The sequence below is a fragment of the Scophthalmus maximus genome, chromosome 18 (genome assembly GCF_022379125.1).
Source record: "Scophthalmus maximus strain ysfricsl-2021 chromosome 18, ASM2237912v1, whole genome shotgun sequence".
Taxonomy (NCBI): domain Eukaryota; kingdom Metazoa; phylum Chordata; class Actinopteri; order Pleuronectiformes; family Scophthalmidae; genus Scophthalmus; species Scophthalmus maximus.
The window spans coordinates 3403013-3419620 of NC_061532.1; the positions used below are offsets into that span (position 1 = coordinate 3403013).

At 45.6% G+C, this 16608-nt stretch overlaps 1 protein-coding gene across 1 annotated transcript in view; it reads left to right on the forward strand.

Moving 5' to 3' along the window:
- Positions 1-3069: 3069 nt before the first annotated feature.
- The window catches only part of bach2b (BTB and CNC homology 1, basic leucine zipper transcription factor 2b), a 91542-nt gene continuing 78003 nt past the window's right edge, over positions 3070-16608 (forward strand). The window contains exon 1 of the mRNA XM_035616651.2: positions 3070-3487. The gene's annotated coding sequence lies outside the window, so the exon portion shown is untranslated. The remainder of the gene's footprint in view (positions 3488-16608) is intronic.

The window sequence follows — 16608 nt, forward strand, 5'->3', positions numbered from 1 at the left end:
CGTTTGCAGCCATAGTGAAGAATGCCGCGGCTAGACTGCTAACTGGTACAGGACTGGACAGCGTCTCACCAGCACTTGCATCACCGCTTTGGCCCCCGATCAAGTAGGATTCAGCATGAGGTTCTTAATTGGTTTATAAAGCTGTAAATGGCCTGGTCCCCCAACACGTCTGTGAGCTCTTCACTGCCCCCCCTGCCACTCCCAGATCCTCGGACCAGCTGCTCTTCACTGCCCCTCGGTCGAGGATGAGGGCAATTGTGCATTTGCTGAAGCAAAACGTATTGCCATTTACAATTAGGTGTTCCACCTCCAACACGGCATATTTAAGTGTAAACCGAAGAGCCTCATGCTTTCTGTGGATTTGTGTACCCTCAACATCTTCCACTCCCTCCATGCTTTGGAGAAGAAATGCCTTAATTGACCTAGACGAGAATGGCTGTAGTTTCTGGACCATGCTGACTATACAAATGAGGTGATCCCGGAAAGAAAACCCCACTAAAATTTCCCGTGAAAGTGTCAGAAACATTCTAGGCGATACTGAAAAAGAGCAGTGGACCCTTGAAGTGAGTATAAATGTCAGATTTTTGTCTGCCTTGAATAAAAAAGTTGCTATTATTCAGGGTGGGGTTGTTTTATTCTTGTTCGTTTCTTTTTTACAGCACTTTGGTCAACTTAGCGTGCTTCACTTGACTTCTTTTCAAGGCAATAATGTTTAACTGTGAAAAAAAAAAGAAATGAAACACAAAAACATGCTGAATCAAATGCAAAACACGCCCAAAAGCAGATCAAACAAAAGCCACAAATTACCCGCGATGGGAACAATTGCCACAATGGAAAAAGACAACGTAACCCGAGGATAAAATAAATACACCATCATTAATTATTAATGATAATATTGGGCTCAGTAGCAGTGAAAAACAATAAGGGAAAATGTTTTATCTGACACCTGACATATGTTCGGGGCTGTAGCCTTCACTCTATAGGACCGTGTTCACAGCAGACATTTTGACAGGTCATGGTCGTGACAGCACACTGTGCTTCTCCTGCATGTCTACATGATAAAAACCCCATATGAAGTGCTCTGTCTGAAGAAGACAAAAATCACATGAATGTCGCGTCTGACAGGGGAGGTTTGGAGTGCAGCGCTGCAAACAAACGTTTAAAAGATTTGTAGAAGATAAACATGGTTTCATGGCTCGAATATGTGCTGTTTTTCTTTAAATGTTTCAGTTCAAGAGACAGTCGTTCAATTTGTTTCAAGCCTTGTCTTTCCGAGTTGTAAGAGGACCATTTACGTTTAAAGGCCGAAATCCAGCTTTTTTTTTTCTTTCTATAAATTGTCTTGACATGTTTGAGGTAAGTAAAGCACATATATAGAAAAAAATGTGCTTATATTTTTTTATTTTTCCTTTAAGATGTTGTTGTAGGATGCCTCTGATGCAGATGTCCGGGGCCCATCTTCAAGTACATGCCAATCACTTGCTCAATCTCCGTTGGGTTGGTGTTGATTGATGATCCATTCTTTAGAAAGCTGTTCTCATTTGTGTTTTTCGCCAGAGCCTGGATCATGTGTCCTGACACAAACTTCCGGAAGTACTCCGGTGGTGTTTGGAGGGCAACTGCATCATTGGTATCCGGACCAGAGAAGTCAGTATTCAACCAGTGATACCCGTCACGGGGCGTGGTCAGTTTGTTCTGGTCGGCTCGATGTCCACATAACCGACTGTGCAGTCAGTGGGTTACTGGTTCTCTCTGTCCCCACAACCGGCATCTTCATCAGCCTCTTCGTCACTCCCGTCAGTGTCGTCCATCTCGAAGTCACTCTCTCCATTTTGGACAGCATCAACCACGTCCTGCACATTGTACATTTTTGCTCGTGGCATTCTGAAATGGGGCAAAAATTGAAAGAATTTGCCAGGCTAATGAATCCTAATTATTATTTTACTATTTCCCTTTCAACTAAGTCACAAGTCACAGAATACTTTGTATACATGTTCCCTACGTATCATACTATAAGGAATGCATGCAGCCCCCGGAGTACTTACATCCCCACCTTTAAGACATTCTCACCTTTGCATGAACAATGCAACCACCCTCCCCCCTTACAGAGCACATACATCCCCACATTCCTGAACATTCAAAAATCCAGTTTTTCCCTAATGCAACTATTCGGGCAAACAAACAGACACAGCTTCAAATACTGCAAGCAGAAATAATGTAATAAAGTATTTTGTTCGCACGTGAGCCCGCGAGAAGTGCAATGTCCCCAGGTAATGCGTAAGGTGCACATGCTGTTTTGACTACCACTCTCACCCAGTGTTGTAAAATAACAACATGGAATTGAGCTCAAAATCGAATTTGCATGCTGTTTACACAGTCACTAAGTATCTATGTATACTAGACATCGAAACAATCACAAAAAATATATCTATTTCAGTCATTTGACTGACTTGAGTCCTGATATATCCAGTCCGACAAAACAAGGAGATAAGCTTTGAGGCGAGTCAGCAGGTTGAGTGAGTTCACGGCCAGGTGGCCAGACATATATGCACACTCGCCATCCAAACGCATTGCCAGGCCAAACAAAAGGATCTGGTCTGTTGAGAAATACAAAAAGCATTTACAGATATTTCTTTAGTGGAGCTAAACACGAGGTTGTCATTTTACAACAGTGGGCCTTGCGGAGTTAAAGGTGGTTTTGAAAAATTAGTAAAAAAAATAAATAAAAATTACTTCATTTTTTGCGGCCTGTGAGAAATGCCTCGAGTCATCATTCAATCGTCATGTTCCCGCTGCATGCACCTGGGGGGAGGGGAGGGGTGGGCTGAATGGAGGGGGGGGGGGGGGGGGGGGGGGGGGCGCCAAAATAATACAACAACAAAAAAAGAAAGGCAGAGGGGAGGGCTCTCAGCTCGCGAGGGGCAAAGTAGTGCGATTCTCCAAGCGCCGCTGCGCACGTTCCGGGGCGTGCGCGCGCGCGCCCCTCGCCGGCACCGGCGCAGCGCCGCGGCGCGCCGGCGATGTTGTGAATGAGGGGGTCGGGTGACGTCAGCGGCCGAATGTCAACAATGTAGCGGCCGGGAGTAGGCGTTCCAGTCGAGTGTAACAAACAGCGGAGACGGAGCAGCACGCCGCGCCGGATCCACACGCACATTCTCTCTCTATCACACACACACACACACACACGCGCACACACAGACGCGCGCGCGCACACATTCACTGACTCACGCGCGCGCGCACACACACTCACACACACACACACACTCACACACACACACACACCAGACCGTAGTGTGTTTTTGTTGTGCAGCGAGAAGCGGACGAGTCGCGCCGACAGGGGGCTAGTGGGGGGGGGGGGGACAGAAGTGAGCGATCTGCGGCCGGGGGAGGCTTTGAGGAAACGACCAAGCGAGGCATCATGTGAGAGAACTTAACGTGGGAAAAACGGACAAAAGGGCTGGAATACGAGCGGAGCGGAGAGTAAAAGGTGAGCTGTCTTCTTCTTCTTCTTCTTCTCTGCCCGACTCTCTCTCTCTCTCTCTCTCTCTCTCTCTCTCTCTCTGTCTCGTGTTATTTCTGAGAAATGTGTCAATCTCAGTCTATTGTCGATGCGCCTCCACACGCCGAGTTCAAACTTGGAGTAGAAGTGGCGCTGCGGTGGGTGGGCTACGGACAGGAGAGAGGAAGACACACACACACACAGAGAGAGAGAGAGAGAGAGAGAAAAAAGTCACTTTGTTGCACAAATAAAGAGCAAATATATTGTGGGGAAAAACCGCATGCGCGAATCTCGAAAGCGCGCGGCTGTGGTGCGGATACTGAGCGGGGTGTAATGTGCCGGGGTGTGAGCGCGGCTTCAGGAGTGAAACGCAACTCTGCACCACATCCTGTTATGCTTTGAGTCAACGCGCCGTGTGCGCTCCCTCTTCTTTTTTTTTTGGGGGGGGGGGGGGGGGTTTGTTGATCGGGTCGAGACGCCGAGGAGAGCGCAGAGGAGGGTCGGGCGCGATGCTGCTCCCGTCAGGGGCCGGAGGAGCTGTCACCTGCACCGTCATGAAACACCTCGCTCAGTCGCTCACAAAACGCATGCATCCAATCCATTAGGGCGCCGAATAGAATTCCGACTATCACTATCGTTGTTGTTGTTGTTGTTGTTGTTATTATTGTGCTTGTGCAGTTTGCATTCACGTCATCTGAAACGATTACTCGGTGCGCCTCATTAATCATAGCAAAAAAACACATCATCACAATATTCGCTGTGTAAGGACGAGCCTTGTTGGCGACGGCAGCCAATGGAATCGTCTCAATCTCTCCACGGCGCCGATTTAAGAACCCGCGTTTTCGTCGCCGTCAGTCCTTATGTTACCCAAATATAAATCATAATAAGGAAATACACACACGCACACACACACACACACACTGGTGATTTTTTTTTTGTAAATCCATCACAATCGGCGATGGAAAGATGGAGCTGCGTCTTTACGCGCGGTCCTGCTTTGTCATGAGAATGGATGCTGCAGTCGTGGCTTAGTCAGTCCCTGTCATTGTTATTTTGTCGGAGTCAGTGGTGTAGTAGTGGTGAATTATCATATCACATTGCAAACTGATATAGACATATACTATATATAAATAGAATTCCTTTGTGGGGGGGGGAACCTTTTGATATAATTTCTTATTTTTGTTGTTGTTAAAAAATCATTTAACTAGCCAGTCCGGCGGCACGTGATGTCATGAAACTGTTACCACATTAAAGAGGCACACTGGATATTAAATGTGGCTTTTATAACAGCCCTTTATTTTGTTATTTTTTAATAATTTTTTTTTTACAATGAGAAGAAATCTCGAAGCGTCTCCACGTTGGCTTCGCCGTTCGCTCACTCTGTCGCGGATCCAGAGGGAAAAAACGAAACGAGCGCGTCCACCAATAAGACGGCGTTGGCGGTTTTATTGTTCGATTACCCCGAGTGGCCGAAATCACAAGGGGGGAGGGGAGTGGAGGGGAGGGGAGGGGGGGGGGGGGGGTTTGGAGCGATGCTGTCATTAATGCGGTGATACAGCAGATTCTGAGGAGCGGCGGCGTTCACGGGCACCGCAGCCTCTTTGTTTGTGCTGATGCAACGCGATGATTCCAACGGGGGGGGGGGGGTCGCGACGGTCACCCTCCATCCTCAGGCATCCGTCGTGCTCGCCCCCCGCCCCCCGCCTTTACTCCCTCGGTCCGGTGACATTGAAGGGCCGAGCGGGGGGCGTGCTGCGGGGCGGGTGCAGGTGAGCCGCGGTGCAGGTGTCGTCGTCCACCGACGTCGCTCCGCTTTCCACAACACGTGCGCGGCTGCAGCACTCGTGCGCAGGCGTCGTGGACGGAGCCTTTTGTTCTGTACAGTATAGCCCCCCCCCCCCCCCCCCCCACACACACACACACACACACTGCCCTCCTGCATGCATGGCAGTCCCCTACTTATTATTGTGTGTGTGTGTGTGTGTGTGTGTGTGTGTGTCCTGCATGCATGGCAGTCCCCTACTTATTATTGTGTGTGTGTGTGAGTGTGTGTGTGTGTGTGTGTGTGTCGGGGGTGGGGGTCAAAACTGTAAAGCCCACGTTGACTCAGTCAGGCTTAAATGCCACTTCACCCAATCTGCCAGGCGCTTTATTTCTCCCGCTTATGTCACATTGCCATTGTCTGCTGGAATATCGCTAATATTTGTTTTTTTATGCCCTCCTGTACATGAATACAAAGAAAGAGAGGTGATTCGATGACTGAGTGAGCTTGATAGCTAATTCTCCGTATTTAATGTCTTAACGGTCGAAAAATAATGAGGGCAGACATCATTTATTTTTGTAGTAAAAATGAATAAAATTGCCCTTTTGGCTCATATGGCTCACAACAATATGTACACATGCGATATCAGAGAAAAGGTATTGTTGCACAAGAGCTAGGTGGTTATTGAAATCATCATATATTACAATCATGGCATGAGCATTTTCATAATGCACACATGCCATATCAAATGTATGCAAAATGACAAACACGTAAAACAGTCAAATGACTGTTTAGTGCAGAGAACTGTGTTCCGGTATAGCAGACAAAGCTTTTCATTTTGAATTAAAAACCCATTCAAATTATTAATTTTAAGCAACAGCGCTCTATAAAATGATGTGTTTATAAATACATGTATATATTTATATATATATATATATCGCCACCACCACAACATGATTTCAACGGATGCCAGTAAACAATAATACTGAAGGATTGCCCAGTTATTGCATCACATATTTTTGAATTGCCTCTCTACTTCGCCCCTTCCAGTATTTTGAAACTGCAGCTTTAAAATCACATGATGAGTAATTATGACTGCGGTCTTGGCATGACCCCCCCCCCCCCCCCCAGCTGAAATAACCACCTCATTGCCAGAAAAAAACCCCACCTGGGGCTCACGACCTTGGCGTCCCAAACGGGAGCTATACTGGAGAATTTGAGGTGTTCGCCTCCCTAAGAAAAAGCAGAAAACGTTGGCTAAATAATCCAGAGAGGGTAATAATAAGAACTCTGTTCAAATCATTGTGGACCTATTTTGTCCCACCCTCCCGGCATTCTGCCAAAACTGGAAAAGCACCCGAAACGATGAGCGAGAACCCACCGAAATTCTCGCCCAGCCGCAGGAACCCTCGTGCGATGTCCACGTGGTAACCATGCTCCAACTGCAGTTCCTCTAATGCTAATGACAGAAGGCGCTTGTGCTTGTGTCCAAAAGTTGGACTTTTGCGTTGAAGATGTATGAAATCGCAGTTTGAGTGGGACGTGACCGAGGGATCCTAGACAGATTTCTCCTGAAGACACGACCCCAGCAGCGGCCCTGACTGCATTGTTCATTTTGTAATTTTTTTACGAGGCACAGAAAAGAAAAGCCGATCCCCCTGAAAGAAATTAACAAAAAAGCCACAGATCCCCATCTCTCACGTAGATGCCCCCCTCCCCCCATCTCGGCATCATTAAAGGATCGTTTGCATCACTGAGGATATGTGAGTAGCCCCCCCCCCCCCCCCCCCCCCCCCCCAGCTCAGCTCCACATCTCAAGTCAGTGCCTTGGCGAGGAAAAAAAAAAGGAAAGAAGAAAAAAACAAAACATGTTCCCATAGCTCTCCCACGTCAGCACAAAGGCATGTTTGACTGGGCCGCTGCCAGGGTGAGGCGTACATGGAACAGCACTGCTGGGAGAAATCTAAGATCCTGCACTTTACACCGAGGGCTATTGTTCCCAACCCCCCACCCTCCACCCGCCTCTCCAGGCCCCCCCACCCCCCCACCCCCCTCCATCATGTCATGGCTGCTCATTCTCCCACCTCCCGCCGTTCGCGGCAGTGATGTGCACCGGCGCTTCTCACTCGCCGTGTGAAATCAGATTGCATTATCCCGCCAGAGCCAGCTCCTGCCGGTCTGCGGCGGCTCCGGAGTCAGTGTGTGGTTTCGCTGTGCGTTTTCCTGTCTGCACAACACAGACCGCTGCCAAGAAGCTATCAAATCTGAACGTCCACGGGCGCATTTCTCAATGCTCTTCTTTTGTTTGGATTGGGTTTTTTTCTTTCTGTTTTGTTGTTTGATGGCGACACGTAAATCATCCCTGATAGTTGCGTCAAACCTGTTTGATGATCTCACGGACTGATCCTACTGCCTCGGGCCTCCTCCCCCCCAACCCCACCCCCCGCTTAACCCCTGAGTTAATACTCCAGGAACCCATCCTGCAGCCGTCCGCCAGGTTTGGAGCCGCGCAAAACATAACGAACCAATGAAATGATGCACATAGGGTCCTGAGAGTTGCGGAAGGAAAGCGCTGCAAGAGTGGAAGAGGGGTTGGAAGAATGAGGTGCTTGTAAAGTGGCGTTCACTGGATGAAGAGAAAACATTCAGCACAGCGCAAAATCCTGTTTGTATTGGATTACTACACTACTACTACTACTACTACTACTACTACTACTACTACTACTAATAGTGCTGGCAAGGGACTGTTTGAACGGGCACCGTCTGAGCAGGGGAGGGTTCAGTGCAGAGGTGTTGCTGCGACATTGTGTTTTGTTATGTTCAGTGAACAAGGAGGTTGCATTCTGCCCAACCTGGCACCACGCGGCCGTTCTGACTCAGTCGGCTCCTGAGTCACAAAGGAGCTTGACTCCAGAGAGCGCTCTAAAGACACTCAGCAGATTTGCTCTTTGCCGTCAACCTGTTTGTCGGCTTCTTTTTTTTGTTAACGGAGGTAGTGAATTGTAACATGCAATATGAGTAATGCAGCATCTCAACGGAAGGACGCAGACAGATGATTCAAAATGATTAAATTCATTGAATGAAGTTAGTCGAATAATTAAGATTAAAAGCAATACAAGCAGTTTGATTTCAGTTAGAACTTTCTCAGATTTCTGTTCATAGTTCTGAGAATTCTTACGTCTGACTCAAAGTTCAGGTTCAGGCGCAGCTTCATTGTCTTTTTCACAGAAAACCTGTGTTGTTCCTTTAAGGGCCACAGAGAGTCAGAATTGATGTCCTTGTTCTCTACATGGCTGTGATCCTCTAACGAATTCTGACATTCAATTTTAGCACCTGTCAGTTTTATTTCTCAGAATCGTGAGAATTTCCCACTCCAGAATTCCAACTGCATTCTTTGCATTGGGTTAAATTCATGAAGATAGCAAAATATATACTGAATTCTCAAGATTCTCACAATAATCAGAGAATTTAGAAATCAAATCAGTTAGTTGATAACTGCTCTTTCATAATGTAATCATTGAAAGAAATCATTTGTATTCACACACTCCTAAACTTCCTCCAGATTTTGAAAATGAATTTGAAATTCCGAGAAAAATAAATAACTGTGACCCAAGTGTCAAATTGGTAATGTCTAACTTTGATATCACACTTTGTGAATTTTCAAAACTGACTTAAGGTACATTTTTTCTTATACTTCAGTCTTTTCAGACTTAATTATCCAAATTTCACTTAAATGACTTAATGACTTTAAGTCAAGATATTTTATTTTCTTTGGATTGTATTAGGTTATTATTGTATTTCAGTTTAAATCCATTTTCTCTGAATTTTCATTCTAGACTCTATAGTGTAGTTTCAAACTTCTTAATTTGAATGGGGGTGTTCATTTTCTCCAGTATTTGAATTCTGAAGAAAAGAAACAACTGTGGCTTCATGGTTTATTCTCAGGAATTCGAAAAATGCCCAAAGATTACATTACAGTTGTGTCACGTGTCCTGAAATTACTTGATTTTAGTCCTTGTTTACAGTATTCTAATATCATTCTCAGAATTAATTAAAAAATGTAAATAATTCATACTCATGTGGCACTAATTGTATTCCGTACATGGCAGTTTTTCTGTTGTCAGTTGGACAGTTCACAGAGATAATCACCCGGGGGACATAGATCTTGATAAAAGCTGCTATGGGACCTCTGCATGTGTTACAGTTGTTTCTGGGATGCATGCCTCCATACTAAAGAAGTCCCTCATTAGGGCTTTCATGTGTTGTCTTTGAATTCCACTGACGTATGAATGTGTGCGTCAGTGATATGTGGGGCTACAGCTTTTCTTCCCCCCTGGGAAAAGAGTGGCCACAAGAAGTGCTTCTGCTGTGTTGAGATATAATCACCTGGGTGACAGTTATGGCACCATTACCACGGCACATAAATAGGGCAGCGCCTCCATATAGTCATGTTCGATTTTCTCAGGGTTGCCAGGCATATTCGCGGTAAACACTGTTGTCCGTGTTGTCCCCAGAGCCCACCCCCTGCCGCCGCCATAGAGACAATATGCATACCACATCCAATGAGAGCAGTAAGGCAGTGTAAACGTGCCCTCCAAGTCCTCCCAGGGAACACTGAAGTACGGTTGTAGTAGCAGTCCCCCTCTTGTCTCTGCAGCTGCTGAGTCACACACAGTCATACAGTCAAGATGATTGCCCCACCGACGAGATAACGGCCACTACTGCACTGCTGCCTCACACAGTCCCTTCGTGTATTCACTGTTCTTTGTTATGCATTATTATTGTGAGTAGGTTTTTTTTCCTCAGTTAGAGTTGTAGGTAACAATCAAGTTTGCAATTTCATCGCTACAGAGCGCATCTTCTGCGTTCAAGATTGAGCTTTAACACTAAGCATGTCATCGACAACAACTGAGCGAACTCAAAACTCAAATAAGTTTTCGAAAACGCCTAACTGCCTGACAGAAGCATCTCCTGTACACGGTACCGTTATTAATTGGTGCTTCTGGTTGTGTGGTTCAGGGGGGGTCCGCTTTCCACTGGGCACCGCAAAACACTCATAGACTGCACCGGGAAGGGGGGATGTGGCTGACACAAGTTGGCCACCATTACATAAAGATAATGTTTTGAAAATGTTTAATCCGAGCGTGAATCCGGTGCTCCTTTAAAATATTAGAATTAACATTATTATGTTTGTATAAATTACAGGAAATAGGACGTGATTTAGGTTTAGCAAAAATTTCATTGAGATTTTAACATATTCTTCTAACTTAAAGGTGAACAAACACAACCAAAAATATGAATTTTTAACAGAGTGACTAAATAACATGAATGTCACGATATTATATAGACATAAAGATGTAAGAATTTGCACAAACTAAGATAAAATACTAAGTAAAGGCAGTAGATGGAAAGCATCTTTTGACTCCTGAACTACTTAAAACATGCGTGTGCTTCTTTTTATCAGTTATAGAACCTACTGTAGAAGTAGCAGAAATTACATGTCCGTGTGAATGGATATAAAAGTGTTCGTTTTGACCCCCCAGCCCCCTCCACTGCCCGGGCAGAAGAATGCTGTTCTGTGCTTCTTCGTCTGAAGTCTGAGGTCATATCCTCATGTGTGACACCCTTTTGTTCTGTCCACTGACATCGCCGTACACACGGGAACAGTGGAAAGCACACCAGTGTCCCCGCAGTTTTTCAGAGCGCCTACTCGACTCATTCCACGGTGAATATGAAATATGACCCTCCCCTCTGTTATGTGCCGTGCTGCTCAGGAGGAAGATGTGTGGCTGCGGAGCAACGGAGCAGCGCTGCTTTGTGTTTGTACTCATAACCCGGACAGGCGCTGCAGCGGGGACTGGGTGTCGACGGGGCGAAAGAATCTGCGCGCTGAGCCACGACTGTGTCATCTGAATCCATGCACTTTTGCCTGTATATGAATATGAAATTCGATGCCCTGGCCACTGTGTGGATGCGGTCTGCAGCCATTAGGCCGCCGGACGTCCGGCTTTTGGATTGTGATTCTTCTCAAGTATTAATATCAGCCTCACAAATCCTGTATCCGGAGGACCCATCGTGTTTTTTTTTTTTTTTTTTACCCCTCTTACCTTCAGCATCAATCTCACCACTGCTCAACTTCCCCGTGTCTCGCTGAGTTACAGTGGCTTTGTAGTCCCCGGCTGTAATTCAAACCATTAGTTGCAAGGGGCCAAATGACGCTAGTTCCCATCTTGCTAGAGGGCCTGATGTTTCCTGCCAAGGTCATTGTGCCCCCCCCCCCCCCACACACACACACACACACACACACACACACCCGACACCCCACCGCTCTGTCTCTCTGTCCTCTCTCTGGGTCGATGGGAAAAAGAAGTGGCGCTCAGTCAAGCGCAGTGGAAGGTATTTCAAACAATCAGCGGATTCCTGGTACAGGGAATGAGATCATTGTTTAAGCGAAGGAGGGGGGAGCGAGGGTGGGAGGGAGGGAGGGGAACTGGAATGACCCCTGTGGCAGGACGTTCGCCGGGGACGAACGCGACGCCGTCAGAAGAAGTCCTCTCCAGACGGATTTATTCGTGCCGCTTTGCACATTCGAGACACCTCGCAAACCCCCCCCCCCCCCCCCCCCCCCCCCCCAGAAACACTCCCGTCGTGCATGTTGACATGAACCTCCGACATCCTGCGAAAGACGAATACGGTATGAATAGAAAGCGATAAGCGCGGCGCTCCGGGGCCGGCGTAAACAAAGTGCCACTGATCACGACGAACACACGGAAGTTTGCTCTCGTTTGTTCGCTTTTTTTCCTGAGCGCTCGCGCTGGAGACGGCACGGGCACGCACGCGCTCCCCGGTTTCGCTCGCTGCACATCGCAATCGCTCGTCCCTGAGGTCGACAATCACGCGAGACTGCAGGCTCGCCCGCGCCGCGGGAACCTGTACAGTGACAGTTCACTCCGAGTGCAGCAGAACACATAGTGACAATACAGGGGTTGACATTACACAGGGGAAGTTTAAAGCCCGTCGAGTCGCAGTTTAAATCACCTTCATTACTTTGAACCGAGGCGTGAAGAAGCCTTTCACAGTCTGAGGAAGCTAATGTTACATCATGCGGCTGAAGAGCAGAGTTGTAGGCGTCGCTGGTCAGATACACAGCATCACTGAACAGTGCTATTTCATTATTACCACAGTTGGACAGTGTGGCGCTCATGACGAAATAATCCCCCTGTGAACTCCAATTAGTTTTGAAAGGCATTTTTTCTTTTGCTCCTGTGATATTGTTACCCACTCTTTTCTTACACATCTATGGAAACAGGGAAATCGTGGATGGAAGCGGAGAGCACTCTTACAATGTCTCCTGCGCAGTAAAACTAAGTCGAGATGTCATACATGGTCACAAAGACGACGCGATAACAACGCCGCGTGCTCCTTTTCAGTATTTCACAGAATCTGGTGTCGTGGTTAGGCTCTTTTAATCTGTGGCTGAAGGAATTAGAAGGAGACGTGCAGAATAAAGTGACAGAAGCGCGAGTCACGCGGGGCCTAGTTCACGGACTGTTGGAAAGATAAAAATCGGAGTTTACCTGTCGACAGGTTTACTGCTCAGTGGGACAAACCACTAATGTTTTATCTCGGGAAAGGCATCTCTGTTTTGCAAAAAAATCAGCAACTACACTGGTTTGTCTGATTCCTGTCGTGTGCACACAAAATCAGCGGGCGATGAGTGCCACTAACTCGTGGTTAATGCTTACATACCAAATAAGCCTGGAGTTCAGATTGTCGAAAAGCAATTGCAATTTGGGTTCTTTGCAATATTTGACAGTAAAACACATTGCACATTTCACTTTCATATTTTCATCGCAGACATGAATAATGACTTTTATTCAACAGCAACATTCGGAAACAAATAATCTGCTGACTATAAACTACATCTTTTCCAGTGTGTAATTACAAAATTAGACGCACAACCCCAAACAAGATGCAAGGACAACAAAAAAATGTAAACAACAAACAAACAAAAAAACCCCTGAGAGAAACTACTTGAGGCGAATGCGAAAAATGTGTTTTTCTGATTTTGGCGAGCCAGCCCTTAGACCACTGCATACACTTTGATTCAGTTTCCCGCAAATCGTATCACATCTTGGCTGACGACGTCGAAGCAGCGGAGTGTAAAGCGGCAAAGTGTGTTAAAGCGTTCGGTTTGGTAAAGGAGTGCAGCTGAAAAGGCGTTTGTGTGGAGGAGGAGCTGGGCGTTGGGTAAGGGTGGGGTGGGGTGGGGGGGGGGGGGGGGCTCGTATGAGACCAGCACAGGTGCTGGGGTGGTTGGGGGTGGGGGGGCGTTGCGGGCGTTGGAAGTGCAGTAATGTGCCCACTTCCTGCACCGAGCCTTCGTGCTCTACTGTAAACCAGTAAGCTTACAACGAGATCAGCAGGATTTGCCTGGCGGTGGCTTCTCGCCATTTCCCAGCAGGCAGCCATAGGTGGAGATCCTGCCTGTGCACTGCAGTGGCCCGCTGTGCCGCAGACCTTTTTTTTTTTGTGATGTTCTTTTTTCCTTCTGCTAACCATTGGACATCAAATGGGCCAGTAAAATTAACCCCCCCCCCCCCCCAAAAAAAATGGAAAACGATTTACCCCACAGTAACCTCATCGTCCACCACGTCAAACGTGTTCATATTGAAGAAGTTATTTTTCTTCTCACCCCTTTGCGAACATGTAAAGCAAGTGTTGGACAGTTTTTTCTTTCGCTTGATGCTTTTATTGTTTGTGAATATCACTGTTCTATATCTGTCCACTTATTTTCTTTTGTTGTTTTTGCATGTTTTTTTTTTTTTTACATGTTCGGAATAAACACATTTACCATTCAATTCAATTCTGCAAAAATCACGAAAAATCACGCAGGCTAAGACGACATGATATGAACCCAGACCAGCGGTGTTACATCTGATTTCACAACCAAACAACACGTCCTCACTTCTCGGTTAGCACCATCTCCCATGATGTATAAAACATACAGTTAAAACCACAAGGTTTTGCGTATACGTTCTGCACCTACAGTTCACCCTGGTGGAGACAGGCCGAGGAAGGAATTCGTTTCACTAAGGCCTTTGTGGAAAATATATGGATTCAAATAGCAATATTTGTTTATGGAATATTAACATAATCATACTATTATTATTATTATTATTATTATTATTATTATTATTATTATTATTATTATTATTATATAAAAATAATACGTCCACTTTTTCCAACTTTGGCTTTGACCTGCATGAATTTGCTTCCATTTTCAACAACTACAGTATTTGGATAATAATAATAATTATTATAATGAACAAAAAAGTGCAAATGAAGATTTACTGCCTTTGTGATTATGATAAATGAATAATCTTTGATGTCATTTAAAAAGTAAAAATGGAAAACATTGGCCAACCGCCAATGGACTGTTGATCACTTAAGTAAATTTGGGTAATTGTGATGGGCATTATTTATTATCTTCTTACATCATACTGATGAGTTACAGAAACTGTCATGTGTGCCGTAGTATTTTATAGTCTGAAGTTCAGTGCTGCAATATTACTATATTAATGGGAGGAGATGTTATTCTCAGTGAGGTCCAGCTTTAATCTCACATGTGAAGTCTTCACCTGATTTCATTCATGTACAACAAATGGCACATTTTTAAATACTATTAAAAACAAAATTGTCCTTTTTTTAACAGCTCACTTTGACAAAATAAACTGTCTTTTCCATAAAGAACCAACTCCGTAACTCACAATATATGAATATTTGTTCAATATATGTTTGAGTTTAGAAAGAGACTGTAAAAGGGGAAGGTGAACATTGTTTCTCCTGCATCTTTGAATCTACAATGGAATAGTTTTTTAGAGTTGAGGATGAAATATTGATGCAGTTTTTCTCTTAAACATGCTCAGGGGGGAAAAAAAAGACACAACCTGTCCTTTTAGTATTTGTACCGTTGTGTTGAGTCTAATAAAAATTTGAATACTAAATAAATCATTTCTTTATTTAGAATGTGTTATGCTGCAAAGCTAAACGGCAAATTGAGGCATTGTTATTATGGATCGGTACAAGAGATGAATAGGTATACCTTTCTCAGTGTGGACACTTACTAACTTTCATTCAACCTCATCTCCATCTCTGAGCTCGATTTAAGAATATTTGGTCAAACTACAATTATAAAAGGTCTTTACTTGTTAACGTCTCCATGTTTTTTGAATTTAATAAAAGTAGACTGAATGCAGTCTCATCATAAGCAATCATAGATGAATGTTGACTCGACAAAAGTCTGAAATAGTTAAAAAAATAAATATATATATATATATATATATATATTCTTTAAATCAGGAAGGATCTGATGTGAACAAGCCACGTCATCGCGAGCTTTTAGTGCCTGGCTGGTTTGTGATACCTCTCGGGTGTAGCTCTCTGGCACAGACAGTTGTAGATGTTGTCCGTCCAGCTGCTTAGGCTTCCGCTATCAAAGACGGAGAAGAAGGATTGGGGAACAAAGGCCGACAGCGCGGAGAGAGTTAGCGAGAGCAGAGATCAATAGTGGTGGCTGCATGAAAGGCTGCAGGAGGCGGCCATTTAGGTGGATTACAGTGGCACGGCTTCCCTTTCATCTCACCCAGGGCCGGCTTCTCGAGGGAAGGAAGCAAATTGGTTCTCATCGTGCTTAGCAACTGCTCAGTCTGATAGCTGCGTCTGTTTGAACGCCGCCATGTATATGTATTCCTACAGCGTGATATACCGGAGGGACCTGTGCGCCGCGCTCGAAGCCCTTCCAAGAGCGCCGTGACGGACCGGGAGCAGTGTCATCTATCACCCGGCGCTCTGCAGCTCTTTCCGAGCACGTGATTCTCCGGCGTGCGCGCCGTAGCAGTCGTCGTATCCGTGTCACACGTGTGCAGCTGTGAGCACGCGGTCAGGTCGAGCTGTTTGATGGTTATCAGTGGACACCAGTGGCAGATTCCCCCCCCCCCCCCCCCCCCCAAAAACGCAGGAAATTTGACTGCTGGTGTGAATCTGAAAGTGAAAGATCTCTTAAACCGCCAGCGCAGACACAGAGACTCAGTGCCGTTGTCAGTTGTCACCGCGCTATAGTCGGGACTAAACTATAGTAGGTTCAACCGCCCGATCCAAACTACCATATACTGTCGCCATGGTAACAATGATACCACCTGCAAGCAGTGTTCCAGTGGCAGATGTACCAGACCTCTTTGTTGTCATAGTAACAATAATGAACAATGCATGAAAGGTTGTGGAACAGATTTGGTTCATGTTAGGCACAAACACTACTTGATTGGTTTTGTAAAAAGATTGTGGTTTG